Source organism: Hyperolius riggenbachi, chromosome 2, assembly GCF_040937935.1.
Source record: "Hyperolius riggenbachi isolate aHypRig1 chromosome 2, aHypRig1.pri, whole genome shotgun sequence".
Taxonomy (NCBI): domain Eukaryota; kingdom Metazoa; phylum Chordata; class Amphibia; order Anura; family Hyperoliidae; genus Hyperolius; species Hyperolius riggenbachi.
The window spans coordinates 140,593,879-140,610,143 of NC_090647.1; the positions used below are offsets into that span (position 1 = coordinate 140,593,879).

Consider the following 16,265-nt stretch of genomic DNA (forward strand, 5'->3'; position numbering starts at 1 on the left):
CGTGGGAAGCCTCACCTTCAAGGCGCCGGAACGGCGCCTTGGAGGTTGCCTGCGGCCACACTAAGCCGAAAGCGCCCGCTCTCGTCAGATCGCGGAAGCTAAGCGGCTTCAGGCCTGGTTAGTAGCTGCATGGGAGAACGGCTGTGAACCCCAGGTGCTGCAGGCGTTTTTTTGGGTTTGAGGCCCAATGGCTATGAGCACGCGTGGGAAGCCTCACCTTCAAGGCGCCGGAACGGCGCCTTGGAGGTTGCCTGCGGCCACACTAAGCCGAAAGCGCTCGCTCTCGTCAGATCGCGGAAGCTAAGCGGCTTCAGGCTTGGTTAGTAGCTGCATGGGAGACCGGCTGTGAACCCCAGGTGCTGCAGGCGTATTTTTGGGTTTGAGGCCCAATGGCTATGAGCACGCCTGGGAAGCCTCACCTTCAAGGCGCCGGAACGGCGCCTTGGAGGTTGCCTGCGGCCACACTAAGCCGAAAGCGCCCGCTCTCGTCAGATCTCGGAAGCTAAGCGGCTTCAGGCCTGGTTAGTAGCTGCATGGGAGACCGGCTGTGAACCCCAGGTGCTGCAGGCGTTTTTTTGGGTTTGAGGCCCAATGGCTATGAGCACGCGTGGGAAGCCTCACCTTCAAGGCGCCGGAACGGCGCCTTGGAGGTTGCCTGCGGCCACACTAAGCCGAAAGCGCCCGCTCTCGTCAGATCGCGGAAGCTAAGCGGCTTCAGGCCTGGTTAGTAGCTGCATGGGAGACCGGCTGTGAACCCCAGGTGCTGCAGGTGTTTTTTTGGGTTTGAGGCCCAATGGCTATGAGCACGCGTGGGAAGCCTCACCTTCAAGGCGCCGGAACGGCGCCTTGGAGGTTGCCTGCGGCCACACTAAGCCAAAAGCGCCCGCTCTCGTCAGATCGCGGAAGCTAAGCGGCTTCAGGCCTGGTTAGTAGCTGCATGGGAGACCGGCTGTGAACCCCAGGTGCTGCAGGCGTTTTTTTGGGTTTGAGGCCCAATGGCTATGAGCACGCGTGGGAAGCCTCACCTTCAAGGCGCCGGAACGGCGCCTTGGAGGTTTCTTGCGGCCACACTAAGCTGAAAGCGCCCGCTCTCATCAGATCGCGGAAGCTAAGCGGCTTCAGGCCTGGTTAGTAGCTGCATGGGAGACCGGCTGTGAACCCCAGGTGCTGCAGGCGTTTTTTTGGGTTTGAGGCCCAATGGCTATGAGCACGCGTGGGAAGCCTCACCTTCAAGGCGCCGGAACGGCGCCTTGGAGGTTACCTGCGGCCACACTAAGCCGAAAGCGCCCGCTCTCGTCAGATCGCGGAAGCTAAGCGGCTTCAGGCCTGGTTAGTAGCTGCATGGGAGACCGGCTGTGAACCCCAGGTGCTGCAGGCGTTTTTTTGGGTTTGAGGCCCAATGGCTATGAGCACGCGTGGGAAGCCTCACCTTCAAGGCGCCGGAACGGCGCCTTGGAGGTTGCCTGTGGCCACACTAAGCCGAAAGCGCCCGCTCTCGTCAGATCGCGGAAGCTAAGTGGCTTCAGGCCTGGTTAGTAGCTGCATGGGAGACCGGCTGTGAACCCCAGGTGCTGCGGGCGTTTTTTTGGGTTTGAGGCCCAATGGCTATGAGCACGCGTGGGAAGCCTCACCTTCAAGGCGCCGGAACGGCGCCTTAGAGGTTGCCTGTGGCCACACTAAGCCGAAAGCGCCCGCTCTCGTCAGATCGCGGAAGCTAAGCGGCTTCAGGCCTGGTTAGTAGCTGCATGGGAGACCGGCTGTGAACCCCAGGTGCTGCAGGCGTTTTTTGGGTTTGAGGCCCAATGGCTATGAGCACGCGTGGGAAGCCTCACCTTCAAGGCGCCGCAACGGCGCCTTGGAGGTTGCCTGCGGCCACACTAAGCCGAAAGCGCTCGCTCTCGCCAGATTGCGGAAGCTAAGCGGCTTCAGGCCTGGTTAGTAGCTGCATGGGAGACCGGCTGTGAACCCCAGGTGCTGCAGGCGTTTTTTTGGGTTTGACGCCCAATGGCTATGAGCACGCGTGGGAAGCCTCACCTTCAAGGCGCCGGAACGGCGCCTTGGAGTTTGTCTGCGGCCACACTAAGCCGAAAGCGCCCGCTCTCGTCAAATCGTGGAAGCTAAGCGGCTTCAGGCCTGGTTAGTAGCTGCATGGGACACCGGCTGTGAACCCCAGGTGCTGCAGGCGTTTTTTGGGGTTTGAGGCCCAATGGCTATGAGCACGCGTGGGAAGCCTCACCTTCCAGGCGCCGGAACGGCGCCTTGGAGTTCCGGCGCCTTGAAGGTTGCCTGCGGCCACACTAAGTCGAAAGCGCCCGCTCTCGTCAGATCGCGGAAGCTAAGTGGCTTCGGGCCTGGTTAGTAGCTGCATGGGAGACCGGCTGTGAACCCCAGGTGCTGCAGGTCTTTTTTTGGGTTTGAGGCCCAATGGCTATGAGCACGCGTGGGAAGCCTCACCTTCAAGGCGCCGGAACGGCGCATTGGAGTTTACCTGCGGCCACACTAAGCCGAAAGCGCCCGCTCTCGTCAGATCGCGGAAGCTAAGCGGCTTCAGGCCTGGTTAGTAGCTGCATGGGAGACTGGCTGTGAACCCCAGGTGCTGCAGGTGTTTTTTTGGGTTTGAGGCCCAATGGCTATGAGCACGCGTGGGAAGCCTCACCTTCAAGGCGCCGGAACGGCGCCTTGGAGTTTGCCTGCGGCCACACTAAGCTGAAAGCGCCCGCTCTCGTCAGATCGCGGAAGCTAAGCGGCTTCGGGCCTGGTTAGTAGCTGCATGGGAGACCGGCTGTGAACCCCAGGTGCTGCAGGCGTTTTTTTGGGTTTGAGACCCAATGGCTATGAGCACGCGTGGGAAGCTTCACCTTCAAGGCGCCGGAACGGCGCCTTAGAGTTTGCCTGCGGCCACACTAAGCTGAAAGCGCCTGCTCTCGTCAGACCGCGGAAGCTAAGCGGCTTCATGCCTGGTTAGTAGCTGCATGGGAGACCGGCTGTGAACCCCAGGTGCTGCAGGTGTTTTTTTGGGTTTGAGGCCCAATGGCTATGAACACGCGTGGCAATCCTCACCTTCAAGGTGCCGGAACGGCGGCTTGGAGTTTGCCAGCGGCCACACTAAGCCGAAAGCGCCCGCTCTCGTCAGATCGTGGAAGCTAAGCGGCTTCAGGCCTGGTTAGTAGCTGCATGGGAGACCGGCTGTGAACCCCAGGTACTGCAGGCGTTTTTTTGGGTTTGAGGCCCAATGGCTATGAGCACGCGTGGGAAGCCTCACCTTCAAGGCGCCGGAACGGCGCTTTGGAGATTGCCTGCGGCCACACTAAGCCGAGAGCGCCCGCTCTCGTCGGATTGCGGAAGCTAAGCGGCTTCAGGCCTGGTTAGTAGCTGCATGGGAGACCGGCTGTGAACCCCAGGTGCTGCAGGTGTTTTTTTGGGTTTGAGGCCCAATAGCTATGAGCACGCGTGGGAAGCCTCACCTTCAAGGCGCCGGAACGGCGCATTGGATCTTGCCTGCGGCCACGCTAAGCCGAAAGTTCCCGCTCTCGTCAGATTGCGGAAGCTAAGCGGCTTCAGGCCTGGTTAGTAGCTGCATGGGAGACCGGCTGTGAACCCCAGGTGCTGCAGGTGTTTTTTTGGGGTTGAGGCCCAATGGCTATGAGCACGCGTGGGAAGCCTCACCTTCAAGACGCCGGAACGGCGCATTGGAGTTTGCCTGCGGCCACGCTAAGCCGAAAGTTCCCGCTCTCGTCAGATTGCGGAAGCTAAGCGGCTTCAGGCCTGGTTAGTAGCTGCATGGGAGACTGGCTGTGAACCCCAGGTGCTGCAGGCGTTTTTTTGGGTTTGAGGCCCAATAGCTATGAGCACGCGTGGGAAGCCTCACCTTCAAGACGCCGGAACGGCACCTTGGAGTTTGCCTGCGGCCACACTAAGCCGAAAGCGCCTTCTCTCGTCAGATCGTGGAAGCTAAGCGGCTTCAGGCCTGGTTAGTAGCTGCATGGGAGACCGGATGTGAACCCCAGGTGCTGCAGGTGTTTTTTTGGGTTTGAGGCCCAATGGCTATGAGCACGCGTGGGAAGCCTCACCTTCAAGGCACCGGAACGGCGCCTTGGAGTTGGCCTGCGGCCACACTAAGCCGACAGCGCCCGCTCTTGTCAGATCGCGGAAGCTAAGCGGCTTCAGGCCTGGTTAGTAGCTGCATGGGAGACCGGCTGTGAACCCCAGGTGCTGCAGGTGTTTTTTTGGGTTTGAGGCCCAATGGCTATGAGCACGCGTGGGAAGCCTCACCTTCAAGGTGCCGGAACGGCGCCTTGGAGTTTACCTGCGGCCACACTAAGCCGAAAGCGCCCGCTCTCGTCAGATCGCGGAAGCTAAGCGGCTTCAGGCCTGGTTAGTAGCTGCATGGGAGACTGGCTGTGAACCCCAGGTGCTGCAGGCGTTTTTTTGGGTTGGAGGCCCAATGGCTATGAGCACGCGTGGGAAGCCTCACCTTAAAGGCGCCGGAACGGCGGCTTGGAGTTTGCCTGCGGCCGCACTAAGCCGAAAGCGCCCGCTCTCGTCAGATCGCGGAAACTAAGCGGCTTCAGGCTTGGTTAGTAGCTGCATGGGAGACCGGCTGTGAACCCCAGGTGCTGCAGGCGTTTTTTTGGGTTTGAGGTCCAATGGGTATGAGCACGCGTGGGAAGCCTCACCTTCAAGGTGCCGAAACGGCGCCTTGGAATTTGTCTGCGGCCACACTAAGCCAAAAGTGCCCGCTCTCGTCAGATCGTGGAAGCTAAGCGGCTTCAGGCCTGGTTAGTAGCTGCATGGGAGACTGTCTGTGAACCCCAGGTGCTGCAGGCGTTTTTTGGGGTTTGAGGCCCAATGGCTATGAGCACGCGTGGGAAGCCTCACCTTCAAGGCGCCGGAACGGCACCTTGGAGTTTGCCTGCGGCCACACTAAGCCGAAAGCGTCAGATCGCGGAAGCTAAGCGGCTTCGGGACTGGTTAGTAGCTGCATGGGAGACCGGCTGTGAACCCCAGGTGCTGCAGGTGTTTTTTTGGGTTTGAGGCCCAGTGGCTATGAGCACGCGTGGGAAGCGGCGCCTTGGAGTTTGCCTGCGGAGAACGGCGCCTTGGAGTTTGCCTGCGGCCACACTAAGCTGAAAGCGCCCGCTCTCGTCAGATCGTGGAAGCTAAGCGGCTTCAGGCCTGGTTAGTAGCTGCATGGGAGACCGGCTGTGAACCCCAGGTGCTGCAGGCGTTTTTTTGGGTTTGAGGCCCAATGGCTATGAGCACACGTGGGAAGCCTCACCTTCAAGGCGCCGGAACGACGCCTTGGAGTTTGCCTGCGGCCGCACTAGGCCGAAAGCGCCCGCTCTCGTCAGATCGTGGAAGCTAAGCGGCTTCAGGCCTGGTTAGTAGCTGCATGGGAGACCGACTGTGAACCCCAGGTGCTGCAGGCGTTTTTTTGGGTTTGAGGACCAATGGCTATGAGCACACGTGGGAAGCCTCACCTTCAAGGCGCCGTAACGGCGCCTTGGAGTTTGCCTGCGGCCACACTAAGCTGAAAGCGTCCGCTCTCGTCAGATCGCGGAAGCTAAGCGGCTTCAGGCCTGGTTAGTAGCTGCATGGGAGACCGGCTGTGAACCCCAGGTGCAGCAGGCTTTTTTGGGGGGTTTGAGGCCCAATGGCTATGAGCACGCGTGGGAAGCCTCACGGCGCCTTGGAATTTGCCTGTGGCCACACTAAGCCGAAAGCGCCTGCTCTCGTCAGATCGCGGAAGCTAAGCGGCTTCAGGCCTGGTTAGTAGCTGCATGGGAGACCGGCTGTGAACCCCAGGTGCTGCAGGTGTTTTTTTTGGTTTGAGGCCCAATGGCTATGAGCACGCGTGGGAAGCCTCACCTTCAAGGCGCCGGAACGGCGCCTTGGATTTTGCCTGCGGCCACACTAAGCCGAAAGTGCCCGCTCTTGTCAGATCGCGGAAGCTAAGTGGCTTCAGGCCTGGTTAGTAGCTGCATGGGAGACTGGCTGTGAACCCCAGGTGCTGCAGGCGTTTTTTTGGGTTTGAGGCCCAATGGCTATGAGCACGCGTGGGAAGCCTCACCTTCAAGGCGCCGGAACGGCGCTTTGGAGATTGCCTGCGGCCACACTAAGCCGAGAGCGCCCGCTCTCGTCGGATTGCGGAAGCTAAGCGGCTTCAGGCCTGGTTAGTAGCTGCATGGGAGACCGGCTGTGAACCCCAGGTGCTGCAGGTGTTTTTTTGGGTTTGAGGCCCAATAGCTATGAGCACGCGTGGGAAGCCTCACCTTCAAGGCGCCGGAACGGCGCATTGGAGCTTGCCTGCGGCCACGCTAAGCTGAAAGTTCCCGCTCTCGTCAGATTGCGGAAGCTAAGCGGCTTCAGGCCTGGTTAGTAGCTGCATGGGAGACCGGCTGTGAACCCCAGGTGCTGCAGGCGTTTTTTTGGGTTTGAGGCCCAATGGCTATGAGCACGCGTGGGAAGCCTCACCTTCAAGGCGCCGGAACGGCGCTTTGGAGATTGCCTGCGGCCACACTAAGCCGAGAGCGCCCGCTCTCGTCGGATTGCGGAAGCTAAGCGGCTTCAGGCCTGGTTAGTAGCTGCATGGGAGACCGGCTGTGAACCCCAGGTGCTACAGGTGTTTTTTTGGGTTTGAGGCCCAATAGCTATGAGCACGCGTGGGAAGCCTCACCTTCAAGGCGCCGGAACGGCGCATTGGAGCTTGCCTGCGGCCACGCTAAGCTGAAAGTTCCCGCTCTCGTCAGATTGCGGAAGCTAAGCGGCTTCAGGCCTGGTTAGTAGCTGCATGGGAGACCGGCTGTGAACCCCAGGTGCTGCAGGTGTTTTTTTGGGTTTGAGGCCCAATGGCTATGAGCACGCGTGGGAAGCCTCACCTTCAAGGCGCCGGAACGGCACATTGGAGTTTGCCTGCGGCCACGCTAAGCCGAAAGTTCCCGCTCTCGTCAGATTGCGGAAGCTAAGCGGCTTCAGGCCTGGTTAGTAGCTGCATGGGAGACCGGCTGTGAACCCCAGGTGCTGCAGGCGTTTTTTTGGGTTTGAGGCCCAATAGCTATGAGCACGCGTGGGAAGCCTCACCTTGCGCATTGGAGCTTACCTGCGGCCACGCTAAGCCGAAAGTTCCCGCTCTCGTCAGATTGCGGAAGCTAAGCGGCTTCAGGCCTGGTTAGTAGCTGCATGGGAGACCGGCTGTGAACCCCAGGTGCTGCAGGTGTTTTTTTGGGTTTGAGGCCCAATGGCTATGAGCACGCGTGGGAAGCCTCACCTTCAAGGCGCCGGAACGGCGCCTTGCATTTTGCCTGCGGCCACACTAAGCCGAAAGCGCCCGCTCTCGTCAGATCGCGGAAGCTAAGTGGCTTCAGGCCTGGTTAGTAGCTGCATGGGAGACTGGCTGTGAACCCCAGGTGCTGCAGGCGTTTTTTTGGGTTTGAGGCCCAATAGCTATGAGCACGCGTGGGAAGCCTCACCTTCAAGACGCCGAAACGGCACCTTGGAGTTTGCCTGCGGCCACACTAAGCCGAAAGCGCCTTCTCTCGTCAGTTTGTGGAAGCTAAGCGGCTTCAGGCCTGGTTAGTAGCTGCATGGGAGACCGGATGTGAACCCCAGGTGCTGCAGGCGTTTTTTTGGGTTTGAGGCCCAATGGCTATGAGCACGCGTGGGAAGCCTCACCTTAAAGGCGCCGGAACGGCGGCTTGGAGTTTGCCTGCGGCCGCACTAAGCCGAAAGCGCCCGCTCTCGTCAGATCGCGGAAACTAAGCGGCTTCAGGCCTGGTTAGTAGCTGCATGGGAGACCGGCTGTGAACCCCAGGTGCTGCAGGCGTTTTTTGGGGTTTGAGGCCCAATGGCTATGAGCACGCGTGGGAAGCCTCACCTTCAAGGCGCCGGAACGGCACCTTGGAGTTTGCCTGCGGCCACACTAAGCCGAAAGCGCCCGCTCTCGTCAGATCGCGGAAGCTAAGCGGCTTCGGGACTGGTTAGTAGCTGCATGGGATACCGGCTGTGAACCCCAGGTGCTGCAGGTGTTTTTTTGGGTTTGAGGCCCAGTGGCTATGAGCACGCGTGGGAAGCGGCGCCTTGGAGTTTGCCTGCGGAGAACGGCGCCTTGGAGTTTACCTGCGGCCACACTAAGCTGAAAGCGCCCGCTCTCGTCAGATCGTGGAAGCTAAGCGGCTTCAGGCCTGGTTAGTAGCTGCATGGAAGACCGGCTGTGAACCCCAGGTGCTGCAGGTGTTTTTTTGGGTTTGAGGCCCAATGGCTATGAGCACACGTGGGAAGCCTCACCTTCAAGGCGCCGGAACGGCGCCTTGGAGTTTGCCTGCGGCCGCACTAAGCCGAAAGCGCCCGCTCTCGTCAGATCGTGGAAGCTAAGCGGCTTCAGGCCTGGTTAGTAGCTGCATGGGAGACCGACTGTGAACCCCAGGTGCTGCAGGTGTTTTTTTGGGTTTGAGGCCCAATGGCTATGAGCACACGTGGTAAGCCTCACCTTCAAGGCGCCGTAACGGCGCCTTGGAGTTTGCCTGCGGCCACACTAAGCTGAAAGCGTCCGCTCTCGTCAGATCGCGGAAGCTAAGCGGCTTCAGGCCTGGTTAGTAGCTGCATGGGAGACCGGCTGTGAACCCCAGGTGCAGCAGGCTTTTTTGGGGGGTTTGAGGCCCAATGGCTATGAGCACGCGTGGGAAGCCTCACGGCGCCTTGGAATTTGCCTGCGGCCACACTAAGCCGAAAGCGCCTGCTCTCGTCAGATCGTGGAAGCTAAGCGGCTTCAGGCCTGGTTAGTAGCTGCATGGGAGACCGGCTGTGAACCCCAGGTGCTGCAGGTGTTTTTTTTGGTTTGAGGCCCAATGGCTATGAGCACGCGTGGGAAGCCTCACCTTCAAGGCGCCGCAACGGCGCCTTGGATTTTGCCTGCGGCCACACTAAGCCGAAAGTGCCCGCTCTCGTCAGATCGCGGAAGCTAAGTGGCTTCAGGCCTGGTTAGTAGCTGCATGGGAGACTGGCTGTGAACCCCAGGTGCTGCAGGCGTTTTTTTGGGTTTGAGGCCCAATGGCTATGAGCACGCGTGGGAAGCCTCACCTTCAAGGCACCGGAACGGCGCTTTGGAGTTTGCCTGCGGCCACACTAAGCCGAAAGCGCCCGCTCTCGTCAGATCGCGGAAGCTAAGCAGCTTCAGGCCTGGTTAGTAGCTGCATGGGAGACCGGCTGTGAACCCCAGGTGCTGCAGGCGTTTTTTTGGGTTTGAGGCCCAATGGCTATGAGCACGCGTGGGAAGCCTCACCTTCAAGGCACCGGAACGGCGCCTTGGTGTTTGCCTGCGGCCACACTAAGCCGAAAGCGCCCGCTCTCGTCAGATCGCGGAAGCTAAGCGGCTTCAGGCCTGTTTAGTAGCTGCGTGGGAGACCGGCTGTGAACCCCAGGAGCTGCAGGCATTTTTTTGGGTTTGAGGCCCAATGGCTATGAGCACGCGTGGGAAGCCTCACCTTCAAGGCGCCGGAACGGCGCTTTGGAGTTTTCCTGTGGCCACACTAAGCCGAAAGCGCCCGCTCTCGTCAGATCGCGGAAGTTAAGCGGCTTCAGGCCTGGTTAGAAGCTGCATGGGAGACCGGCTGTGAACCCCAGGTGCTGCAGGTGTTTTTTTGGGTATGAGGCCCAATGGCTATGAGCACGCGTGGGAAGCCTCACCTTCAAGGCGCCGGAACGGCGCCTTGGAGTTTGCCTGCGGCCGCACTAAGCCGAAAGCGCCCGCTCTCGTCAGATCGCGGAAACTAAGCGGCTTCAGGCCTGGTAAGTAGCTGCATGGGACACCGGCTGTGAACCCCAGGTGCTGCAGGCGGTTTTTTGGGTTTGAGGCCCAATGGCTATGAGCACGCGTGGGAAGCCTCACGGCGCCTTGGAATTTGCCTGCGGCCACACTAAGCCGAAAGCGCCTGCTCTCGTCGGATCGCGGAAGCTAAGCGTCTTCAGGCCTGGTTAGTAGCTGCATGGGAGACCGGCTGTGAACCCCAGGTGCTGCAGGCGTTTTTTTTGGTTTGAGGCCCAATGGCTATGAGCACGCGTGGGAAGCCTCACCTTCAAGACGCCGGAACGGCGCCTTGGAATTTGCCTGCGGCCACACTAAGCCGAAAGCGATACATGTGAGGTCTAGCGGGGGCACAGGAAGGGTGTCTGTACTGATCTGGTGGTAAGCATTCCTCCTTTCTTTCTTCTATCCTTTCATGCACATTTTGTACAGCAATGGATATACATAAGACGCTGCACTCATAGGCATTTTGATGAAGGATTGGTATGGTTATACTTTGCTTGCCCAGTGTTTCAGTTTACTCAGTTATCATTATACCACTTTGTATTATATTGGGATGTTGATCATTATTTTATGAGTCATCTTACCATGACATCCAACCTGTATCCCCCGCTATATGTTTTACTTGTGTTTTAAAGGGACAAGTCCCTAATAAATTTCTTGTACTTTATGGTGCTATTTGTATGGATTTATTATATTATTCTTTGCTATATGGATGCTTTCCTTTTGAGTTTTGTCAGATCGCGGAAGCTAAGCGGCTTCAGGCCTGGTTAGTAGCTGCATGGGAGACCGGCTGTGAACCCCAGGAGCTGCAGGCATTTTGTTGGGTTTGAGGCCCAATGGCTATGAGCACGCGTGGGAAGCCTCACCTTCAAGGCGCCGGAACGGCGCTTTGGAGTTTGCCTGCGGCCACACTAAGCCGAAAGCACCCGCTCTCGTCACATCGCGGAAGCTAAGCGGCTTCAGGCCTGGTTAGAAGCTGCATCGGAGACTGGCTGTGAACCCCAGGTGCTGCAGGTGTTTTTTTGGGTTTGAGGCCCAATGGCTATGAGCACGCGTGGGAAGCCTCACCTTCAAGGCGCCGGAACGGCGCCTCGGAGTTTGCCTGCGGCTGCACTAAGCCGAAAGCGCCCGCTCTCGTCAGATCGCGGAAGCTAAGCGGTTTCAGGCCTGTTTAGTAGCTGCGTGGGAGACCGGCTGTGAACCCCAGGAGCTGCAGGCATTTTTTTGGGTTTGAGGCCCAATGGCTATGAGCACGCGTGGGAAGCCTCACCTTCAAGGCGCCGGAACGGCGCTTTGGAGTTTGCCTGTGGCCACACTAAGCCGAAAGCGCCCGCTCTCGTCAGATCGCGGAAGTTAAGCGGCTTCAGGCCTGGTTAGAAGCTGCATGGGAGACCGGCTGTGAACCCCAGGTGCTGCAGGTGTTTTTTTGGGTATGAGGCCCAATGGCTATGAGCACGCGTGGGAAGCCTCACCTTCAAGGCGCCGGAACGGCGCCTCGGAGTTTGCCTGCGGCTGCACTAAGCCGAAAGCGCCCGCTCTCGTCAGATCGCGGAAGCTAAGCGGTTTCAGGCCTGTTTAGTAGCTGCGTGGGAGACCGGCTGTGAACCCCAGGAGCTGCAGGCATTTTTTTGGGTTTGAGGCCCAATGGCTATGAGCACGCGTGGGAAGCCTCACCTTCAAGGCGCCGGAACGGCGCTTTGGAGTTTGCCTGTGGCCACACTAAGCCGAAAGCGCCCGCTCTCGTCAGATCGCGGAAGTTAAGCGGCTTCAGGCCTGGTTAGAAGCTGCATGGGAGACCGGCTGTGAACCCCAGGTGCTGCAGGTGTTTTTTTGGGTATGAGGCCCAATGGCTATGAGCACGCGTGGGAAGCCTCACCTTCAAGGCGCCGGAACGGCGCCTTGGAGTTTGCCTGCGGCCGCACTAAGCCGAAAGCGCCCGCTCTCGTCAGATCGCGGAAACTAAGCGGCTTCAGGCCTGGTAAGTAGCTGCATGGGACACCGGCTGTGAACCCCAGGTGCTGCAGGCGGTTTTTTGGGTTTGAGGCCCAATGGCTATGAGCACGCGTGGGAAGCCTCACGGCGCCTTGGAATTTGCCTGCGGCCACACTAAGCCGAAAGCGCCTGCTCTCGTCGGATCGCGGAAGCTAAGTGGCTTCAGGCCTGGTTAGTAGCTGCATGGGAGACTGGCTGTGAACCCCAGGTGCTGCAGGCGTTTTTTGGGGTTTGAGGCCCAATGGCTATGAGCACGCGTGGGAAGCCTCACCTTCAAGGCGCCGCAACGGCGCCTTGGATTTTGCCTGCGGCCACACTAAGCCGAAAGTGCCCGCTCTCGTCAGATCGCGGAAGCTAAGTGGCTTCAGGCCTGGTTAGTAGCTGCATGGGAGACTGGCTGTGAACCCCAGGTGCTGCAGGCGTTTTTTTGGGTTTGAGGCCCAATGGCTATGAGCACGCGTGGGAAGCCTCACCTTCAAGACGCCGGAACGGCGGCTTGGAATTTCCCTGCGGCCACACTAGGCCGAAAGCGCCCGCTCTCGTCAGATCGCGGAAGCTAAGCGGCTTCAGGCCTGGTTAGTAGCTGCATGGGAGACCGGATGTGAACCCCAGGTGCTGCAGGCGTTTTTTTGGGTTTGAGGCCCAATGGCTATGAGCACGCGTGGGAAGCCTCACCTTCAAGGCGCCGGAACGGCGCTTTGGAGTTTTCCTGTGGCCACACTAAGCCGAAAGCGCCCGCTCTCGTCAGATCGCGGAAGTTAAGCGGCTTCAGGCCTGGTTAGAAGCTGCATGGGAGACCGGCTGTGAACCCCAGGTGCTGCAGGTGTTTTTTTGGGTATGAGGCCCAATGGCTATGAGCACGCGTGGGAAGCCTCACCTTCAAGGCGCCGGAACGGCGCCTTGGAGTTTGCCTGCGGCCGCACTAAGCCGAAAGCGCCCGCTCTCGTCAGATCGCGGAAACTAAGCGGCTTCAGGCCTGGTAAGTAGCTGCATGGGACACCGGCTGTGAACCCCAGGTGCTGCAGGCGGTTTTTTGGGTTTGAGGCCCAATGGCTATGAGCACGCGTGGGAAGCCTCACGGCGCCTTGGAATTTGCCTGCGGCCACACTAAGCCGAAAGCGCCTGCTCTCGTCGGATCGCGGAAGCTAAGCGTCTTCAGGCCTGGTTAGTAGCTGCATGGGAGACTGGCTGTGAACCCCAGGTGCTGCAGGCGTTTTTTTTGGTTTGAGGCCCAATGGCTATGAGCACGCGTGGGAAGCCTCACCTTCAAGACGCCGGAACGGCGCCTTGGAATTTGCCTGCGGCCACACTAAGCCGAAAGCGATACATGTGAGGTCTAGCGGGGGCACAGGAAGGGTGTCTGTACTGATCTGGTGGTAAGCATTCCTCCTTTCTTTCTTCTATCCTTTCATGCACATTTTGTACAGCAATGGATATACATAAGACGCTGCACTCATAGGCATTTTGATGAAGGATTGGTATGGTTATACTTTGCTTGCCCAGTGTTTCAGTTTACTCAGTTATCATTATACCACTTTGTATTATATTGGGATGTTGATCATTATTTTATGAGTCATCTTACCATGACATCCAACCTGTATCCCCCGCTATATGTTTTACTTGTGTTTTAAAGGGACAAGTCCCTAATAAATTTCTTGTACTTTATGGTGCTATTTGTATGGATTTATTATATTATTCTTTGCTATATGGATGCTTTCCTTTTGAGTTTTGTCAGATCGCGGAAGCTAAGCGGCTTCAGGCCTGGTTAGTAGCTGCATGGGAGACCGGCTGTGAACCCCAGGAGCTGCAGGCATTTTGTTGGGTTTGAGGCCCAATGGCTATGAGCACGCGTGGGAAGCCTCACCTTCAAGGCGCCGGAACGGCGCTTTGGAGTTTGCCTGCGGCCACACTAAGCCGAAAGCACCCGCTCTCGTCACATCGCGGAAGCTAAGCGGCTTCAGGCCTGGTTAGAAGCTGCATCGGAGACTGGCTGTGAACCCCAGGTGCTGCAGGTGTTTTTTTGGGTTTGAGGCCCAATGGCTATGAGCACGCGTGGGAAGCCTCACCTTCAAGGCGCCGGAACGGCGCCTCGGAGTTTGCCTGCGGCTGCACTAAGCCGAAAGCGCCCGCTCTCGTCAGATCGCGGAAGCTAAGCGGTTTCAGGCCTGTTTAGTAGCTGCGTGGGAGACCGGCTGTGAACCCCAGGAGCTGCAGGCATTTTTTTGGGTTTGAGGCCCAATGGCTATGAGCACGCGTGGGAAGCCTCACCTTCAAGGCGCCGGAACGGCGCTTTGGAGTTTGCCTGTGGCCACACTAAGCCGAAAGCGCCCGCTCTCGTCAGATCGCGGAAGTTAAGCGGCTTCAGGCCTGGTTAGAAGCTGCATGGGAGACCGGCTGTGAACCCCAGGTGCTGCAGGTGTTTTTTTGGGTATGAGGCCCAATGGCTATGAGCACGCGTGGGAAGCCTCACCTTCAAGGCGCCGGAACGGCGCCTTGGAGTTTGCCTGCGGCCGCACTAAGCCGAAAGCGCCCGCTCTCGTCAGATCGCGGAAACTAAGCGGCTTCAGGCCTGGTAAGTAGCTGCATGGGACACCGGCTGTGAACCCCAGGTGCTGCAGGCGGTTTTTTGGGTTTGAGGCCCAATGGCTATGAGCACGCGTGGGAAGCCTCACGGCGCCTTGGAATTTGCCTGCGGCCACACTAAGCCGAAAGCGCCTGCTCTCGTCGGATCGCGGAAGCTAAGCGTCTTCAGGCCTGGTTAGTAGCTGCATGGGAGACCGGCTGTGAACCCCAGGTGCTGCAGGCGTTTTTTTTGGTTTGAGGCCCAATGGCTATGAGCACGCGTGGGAAGCCTCACCTTCAAGACGCCGGAACGGCGCCTTGGAATTTGCCTGCGGCCACACTAAGCCGAAAGCGATACATGTGAGGTCTAGCGGGGGCACAGGAAGGGTGTCTGTACTGATCTGGTGGTAAGCATTCCTCCTTTCTTTCTTCTATCCTTTCATGCACATTTTGTACAGCAATGGATATACATAAGACGCTGCACTCATAGGCATTTTGATGAAGGTTTGGTATGGTTATACTTTGCTTGCCCAGTGTTTCAGTTTACTCAGTTATCATTATACCATTTTGTATTATATTGGGATGTTGATCATTATTTTATGAGTCATCTTACCATGACATCCAACCTGTATCCCCCGCTATATGTTTTACTTGTGTTTTAAAGGGACAAGTCCCTAATAAATTTCTTGTACTTTATGGTGCTATTTGTATGGATTTATTATATTATTCTTTGCTATATGGATGCTTTCCTTTTGAGTTTTGTCAGATCGCGGAAGCTAAGCGGCTTCAGGCCTGGTTAGTAGCTGCATGGGAGACCGGCTGTGAACCCCAGGAGCTGCAGGCATTTTGTTGGGTTTGAGGCCCAATGGCTATGAGCACGCGTGGGAAGCCTCACCTTCAAGGCGCCGGAACGGCGCTTTGGAGTTTGCCTGCGGCCACACTAAGCCGAAAGCACCCGCTCTCGTCACACCGCGGAAGCTAAGCGGCTTCAGGCCTGGTTAGAAGCTGCATCGGAGACTGGCTGTGAACCCCAGGTGCTGCAGGTGTTTTTTTGGGTTTGAGGCCCAATGGCTATGAGCACGCGTGGGAAGCCTCACCTTCAAGGCGCCGGAACGGCGCCTCGGAGTTTGCCTGCGGCTGCACTAAGCCGAAAGCGCCCGCTCTCGTCAGATCGCGGAAACTAAGCGGCTTCAGGCCTGGTAAGTAGCTGCATGGGAGACCGGCTGTGAACCCCAGGTGCTGCAGGCGGTTTTTTGGGTTTGAGGCCCAATGGCTATGAGCATGCGTGGGAAGCCTCACCTTCAAGGCGCCGGAACGGCGCCTTGGAGTTTTCCTGCGGCCACACTAAGCCGAAAGCGCCCGCTCTCGTCAGAACGCGGAAGCTAAGCGGTTTCAGGCCTGGTTAGTAGCTGCATGGGAGACCGGCTGTGAACCCCAGGTGCTGCAGGCGTTTTTTTGGGTTTGAGGCCCAATGGCTATGAGCACGCGTGGGAAGCCTCACCTTCAAGGCGCGGCGCCATGGAGTTTGCCTGCGGCCACACTAAGCCGAATGCGCCCGCTCTCATCAGATCGCGGAAGCTAAGCGGCTTCAGGCCTGGTTAGTAGCTGCATGGGAGACCTGCTGTGAACCCCAGGTGCTGCAGGCGTTTTTTTGGGTTTGAGGCCCAATGGCTATGAGCACACGTGGGAAGCCTCACCTTCAAGACGCCGGAACGGCGCCATGGAGTTTGCCTGCGGCCACCCTAAGCTGAAAGCGTCCGCTCTCGTCAGATCGTGGAAGCTAAGCGGCTTCAGGCCTGGTTAGTAGCTGCATGGGAGACCTGCTGTAAACCCCAGGTGCTGCAGGCGTTTTTTTTTGGGTTTGAGGCCCAATGGCTATGAGCACGCGTGGGAAGCCTCACCTTCAAGG

General features: G+C 58.2%; 1 non-coding gene and 70 pseudogenes across 1 annotated transcript; all 71 read left to right on the forward strand.

Annotated features, from left to right (window-relative positions):
- Nucleotides 1–47: 47 nt before the first annotated feature.
- On the forward strand, nt 48–166 carry LOC137548491 (5S ribosomal RNA; annotated as a pseudogene).
- An 83-nt stretch (nt 167–249) lies between these two features.
- Nucleotides 250–368, forward strand: LOC137559479 (5S ribosomal RNA; annotated as a pseudogene).
- Nucleotides 369–451: 83 nt separating this feature from the next.
- On the forward strand, nt 452–570 carry LOC137558981 (5S ribosomal RNA; annotated as a pseudogene).
- Nucleotides 571–653: 83 nt separating this feature from the next.
- On the forward strand, nt 654–772 carry LOC137557281 (5S ribosomal RNA; annotated as a pseudogene).
- An 83-nt stretch (nt 773–855) lies between these two features.
- Nucleotides 856–974, forward strand: LOC137558934 (5S ribosomal RNA; annotated as a pseudogene).
- Nucleotides 975–1,057: 83 nt separating this feature from the next.
- LOC137547687 (5S ribosomal RNA) lies at nt 1,058–1,176 on the forward strand (annotated as a pseudogene).
- An 83-nt stretch (nt 1,177–1,259) lies between these two features.
- Nucleotides 1,260–1,378, forward strand: LOC137558147 (5S ribosomal RNA; annotated as a pseudogene).
- Nucleotides 1,379–1,461: 83 nt separating this feature from the next.
- On the forward strand, nt 1,462–1,580 carry LOC137548683 (5S ribosomal RNA; annotated as a pseudogene).
- An 83-nt stretch (nt 1,581–1,663) lies between these two features.
- LOC137556943 (5S ribosomal RNA) lies at nt 1,664–1,782 on the forward strand (annotated as a pseudogene).
- Nucleotides 1,783–1,864: 82 nt separating this feature from the next.
- On the forward strand, nt 1,865–1,983 carry LOC137551148 (5S ribosomal RNA; annotated as a pseudogene).
- An 83-nt stretch (nt 1,984–2,066) lies between these two features.
- On the forward strand, nt 2,067–2,185 carry LOC137552666 (5S ribosomal RNA; annotated as a pseudogene).
- A 99-nt stretch (nt 2,186–2,284) lies between these two features.
- On the forward strand, nt 2,285–2,403 carry LOC137548329 (5S ribosomal RNA; annotated as a pseudogene).
- An 83-nt stretch (nt 2,404–2,486) lies between these two features.
- Nucleotides 2,487–2,605, forward strand: LOC137558895 (5S ribosomal RNA; annotated as a pseudogene).
- An 83-nt stretch (nt 2,606–2,688) lies between these two features.
- On the forward strand, nt 2,689–2,807 carry LOC137558238 (5S ribosomal RNA; annotated as a pseudogene).
- An 83-nt stretch (nt 2,808–2,890) lies between these two features.
- On the forward strand, nt 2,891–3,009 carry LOC137552821 (5S ribosomal RNA; annotated as a pseudogene).
- Nucleotides 3,010–3,092: 83 nt separating this feature from the next.
- On the forward strand, nt 3,093–3,211 carry LOC137550592 (5S ribosomal RNA; annotated as a pseudogene).
- An 83-nt stretch (nt 3,212–3,294) lies between these two features.
- Nucleotides 3,295–3,413, forward strand: LOC137551231 (5S ribosomal RNA; annotated as a pseudogene).
- Nucleotides 3,414–3,496: 83 nt separating this feature from the next.
- On the forward strand, nt 3,497–3,615 carry LOC137551451 (5S ribosomal RNA; annotated as a pseudogene).
- An 83-nt stretch (nt 3,616–3,698) lies between these two features.
- LOC137551940 (5S ribosomal RNA) lies at nt 3,699–3,817 on the forward strand (annotated as a pseudogene).
- Nucleotides 3,818–3,900: 83 nt separating this feature from the next.
- Nucleotides 3,901–4,019, forward strand: LOC137551765 (5S ribosomal RNA; annotated as a pseudogene).
- An 83-nt stretch (nt 4,020–4,102) lies between these two features.
- LOC137549815 (5S ribosomal RNA) lies at nt 4,103–4,221 on the forward strand (annotated as a pseudogene).
- An 83-nt stretch (nt 4,222–4,304) lies between these two features.
- On the forward strand, nt 4,305–4,423 carry LOC137548489 (5S ribosomal RNA; annotated as a pseudogene).
- Nucleotides 4,424–4,506: 83 nt separating this feature from the next.
- LOC137551178 (5S ribosomal RNA) lies at nt 4,507–4,625 on the forward strand (annotated as a pseudogene).
- Nucleotides 4,626–4,708: 83 nt separating this feature from the next.
- LOC137552489 (5S ribosomal RNA) lies at nt 4,709–4,827 on the forward strand (annotated as a pseudogene).
- Nucleotides 4,828–5,108: 281 nt separating this feature from the next.
- Nucleotides 5,109–5,227, forward strand: LOC137547983 (5S ribosomal RNA; annotated as a pseudogene).
- Nucleotides 5,228–5,310: 83 nt separating this feature from the next.
- LOC137549572 (5S ribosomal RNA) lies at nt 5,311–5,429 on the forward strand (annotated as a pseudogene).
- Nucleotides 5,430–5,512: 83 nt separating this feature from the next.
- Nucleotides 5,513–5,631, forward strand: LOC137549615 (5S ribosomal RNA; annotated as a pseudogene).
- A 67-nt stretch (nt 5,632–5,698) lies between these two features.
- On the forward strand, nt 5,699–5,817 carry LOC137548628 (5S ribosomal RNA; annotated as a pseudogene).
- An 83-nt stretch (nt 5,818–5,900) lies between these two features.
- On the forward strand, nt 5,901–6,019 carry LOC137552250 (5S ribosomal RNA; annotated as a pseudogene).
- An 83-nt stretch (nt 6,020–6,102) lies between these two features.
- Nucleotides 6,103–6,221, forward strand: LOC137551232 (5S ribosomal RNA; annotated as a pseudogene).
- Nucleotides 6,222–6,304: 83 nt separating this feature from the next.
- On the forward strand, nt 6,305–6,423 carry LOC137551319 (5S ribosomal RNA; annotated as a pseudogene).
- Nucleotides 6,424–6,506: 83 nt separating this feature from the next.
- Nucleotides 6,507–6,625, forward strand: LOC137552964 (5S ribosomal RNA; annotated as a pseudogene).
- Nucleotides 6,626–6,708: 83 nt separating this feature from the next.
- On the forward strand, nt 6,709–6,827 carry LOC137552337 (5S ribosomal RNA; annotated as a pseudogene).
- An 83-nt stretch (nt 6,828–6,910) lies between these two features.
- Nucleotides 6,911–7,029, forward strand: LOC137549907 (5S ribosomal RNA; annotated as a pseudogene).
- A 68-nt stretch (nt 7,030–7,097) lies between these two features.
- On the forward strand, nt 7,098–7,216 carry LOC137550644 (5S ribosomal RNA; annotated as a pseudogene).
- An 83-nt stretch (nt 7,217–7,299) lies between these two features.
- On the forward strand, nt 7,300–7,418 carry LOC137548438 (5S ribosomal RNA; annotated as a pseudogene).
- An 83-nt stretch (nt 7,419–7,501) lies between these two features.
- On the forward strand, nt 7,502–7,620 carry LOC137553671 (5S ribosomal RNA; annotated as a pseudogene).
- An 83-nt stretch (nt 7,621–7,703) lies between these two features.
- LOC137549446 (5S ribosomal RNA) lies at nt 7,704–7,822 on the forward strand (annotated as a pseudogene).
- An 83-nt stretch (nt 7,823–7,905) lies between these two features.
- Nucleotides 7,906–8,024, forward strand: LOC137552003 (5S ribosomal RNA; annotated as a pseudogene).
- An 89-nt stretch (nt 8,025–8,113) lies between these two features.
- Nucleotides 8,114–8,232, forward strand: LOC137550616 (5S ribosomal RNA; annotated as a pseudogene).
- Nucleotides 8,233–8,315: 83 nt separating this feature from the next.
- LOC137549867 (5S ribosomal RNA) lies at nt 8,316–8,434 on the forward strand (annotated as a pseudogene).
- An 83-nt stretch (nt 8,435–8,517) lies between these two features.
- On the forward strand, nt 8,518–8,636 carry LOC137549617 (5S ribosomal RNA; annotated as a pseudogene).
- Nucleotides 8,637–8,703: 67 nt separating this feature from the next.
- On the forward strand, nt 8,704–8,822 carry LOC137549790 (5S ribosomal RNA; annotated as a pseudogene).
- Nucleotides 8,823–8,905: 83 nt separating this feature from the next.
- LOC137549725 (5S ribosomal RNA) lies at nt 8,906–9,024 on the forward strand (annotated as a pseudogene).
- An 83-nt stretch (nt 9,025–9,107) lies between these two features.
- LOC137559010 (5S ribosomal RNA) lies at nt 9,108–9,226 on the forward strand (annotated as a pseudogene).
- Nucleotides 9,227–9,309: 83 nt separating this feature from the next.
- On the forward strand, nt 9,310–9,428 carry LOC137548097 (5S ribosomal RNA; annotated as a pseudogene).
- An 83-nt stretch (nt 9,429–9,511) lies between these two features.
- On the forward strand, nt 9,512–9,630 carry LOC137551495 (5S ribosomal RNA; annotated as a pseudogene).
- An 83-nt stretch (nt 9,631–9,713) lies between these two features.
- On the forward strand, nt 9,714–9,832 carry LOC137551953 (5S ribosomal RNA; annotated as a pseudogene).
- A 66-nt stretch (nt 9,833–9,898) lies between these two features.
- Nucleotides 9,899–10,017, forward strand: LOC137549943 (5S ribosomal RNA; annotated as a pseudogene).
- Nucleotides 10,018–10,700: 683 nt separating this feature from the next.
- LOC137554520 (5S ribosomal RNA) lies at nt 10,701–10,819 on the forward strand (annotated as a pseudogene).
- Nucleotides 10,820–10,902: 83 nt separating this feature from the next.
- Nucleotides 10,903–11,021, forward strand: LOC137552228 (5S ribosomal RNA; annotated as a pseudogene).
- Nucleotides 11,022–11,104: 83 nt separating this feature from the next.
- LOC137551203 (5S ribosomal RNA) lies at nt 11,105–11,223 on the forward strand (annotated as a pseudogene).
- Nucleotides 11,224–11,306: 83 nt separating this feature from the next.
- On the forward strand, nt 11,307–11,425 carry LOC137552229 (5S ribosomal RNA; annotated as a pseudogene).
- Nucleotides 11,426–11,508: 83 nt separating this feature from the next.
- On the forward strand, nt 11,509–11,627 carry LOC137551205 (5S ribosomal RNA; annotated as a pseudogene).
- Nucleotides 11,628–11,710: 83 nt separating this feature from the next.
- LOC137551954 (5S ribosomal RNA) lies at nt 11,711–11,829 on the forward strand (annotated as a pseudogene).
- A 66-nt stretch (nt 11,830–11,895) lies between these two features.
- On the forward strand, nt 11,896–12,014 carry LOC137551416 (5S ribosomal RNA; annotated as a pseudogene).
- An 83-nt stretch (nt 12,015–12,097) lies between these two features.
- On the forward strand, nt 12,098–12,216 carry LOC137549726 (5S ribosomal RNA; annotated as a pseudogene).
- An 83-nt stretch (nt 12,217–12,299) lies between these two features.
- Nucleotides 12,300–12,418, forward strand: LOC137548687 (5S ribosomal RNA; annotated as a pseudogene).
- An 83-nt stretch (nt 12,419–12,501) lies between these two features.
- On the forward strand, nt 12,502–12,620 carry LOC137551496 (5S ribosomal RNA; annotated as a pseudogene).
- An 83-nt stretch (nt 12,621–12,703) lies between these two features.
- LOC137551956 (5S ribosomal RNA) lies at nt 12,704–12,822 on the forward strand (annotated as a pseudogene).
- A 66-nt stretch (nt 12,823–12,888) lies between these two features.
- LOC137551981 (5S ribosomal RNA) lies at nt 12,889–13,007 on the forward strand (annotated as a pseudogene).
- Nucleotides 13,008–13,690: 683 nt separating this feature from the next.
- On the forward strand, nt 13,691–13,809 carry LOC137554521 (5S ribosomal RNA; annotated as a pseudogene).
- Nucleotides 13,810–13,892: 83 nt separating this feature from the next.
- On the forward strand, nt 13,893–14,011 carry LOC137552230 (5S ribosomal RNA; annotated as a pseudogene).
- Nucleotides 14,012–14,094: 83 nt separating this feature from the next.
- Nucleotides 14,095–14,213, forward strand: LOC137551206 (5S ribosomal RNA; annotated as a pseudogene).
- Nucleotides 14,214–14,296: 83 nt separating this feature from the next.
- On the forward strand, nt 14,297–14,415 carry LOC137551958 (5S ribosomal RNA; annotated as a pseudogene).
- Nucleotides 14,416–14,481: 66 nt separating this feature from the next.
- LOC137549944 (5S ribosomal RNA) lies at nt 14,482–14,600 on the forward strand (annotated as a pseudogene).
- Nucleotides 14,601–15,283: 683 nt separating this feature from the next.
- On the forward strand, nt 15,284–15,402 carry LOC137554586 (5S ribosomal RNA; annotated as a pseudogene).
- An 83-nt stretch (nt 15,403–15,485) lies between these two features.
- On the forward strand, nt 15,486–15,604 carry LOC137551511 (5S ribosomal RNA; annotated as a pseudogene).
- An 83-nt stretch (nt 15,605–15,687) lies between these two features.
- Nucleotides 15,688–15,806, forward strand: LOC137558487 (5S ribosomal RNA; annotated as a pseudogene).
- A 77-nt stretch (nt 15,807–15,883) lies between these two features.
- LOC137555258 (5S ribosomal RNA) lies at nt 15,884–16,002 on the forward strand. Its single transcript, XR_011027952.1, has one exon. It is a non-coding gene; the product is annotated as a 5S ribosomal RNA (ribosomal RNA).
- Nucleotides 16,003–16,085: 83 nt separating this feature from the next.
- On the forward strand, nt 16,086–16,204 carry LOC137552827 (5S ribosomal RNA; annotated as a pseudogene).
- The last annotated feature ends 61 nt before the right edge of the window (nt 16,205–16,265 follow it).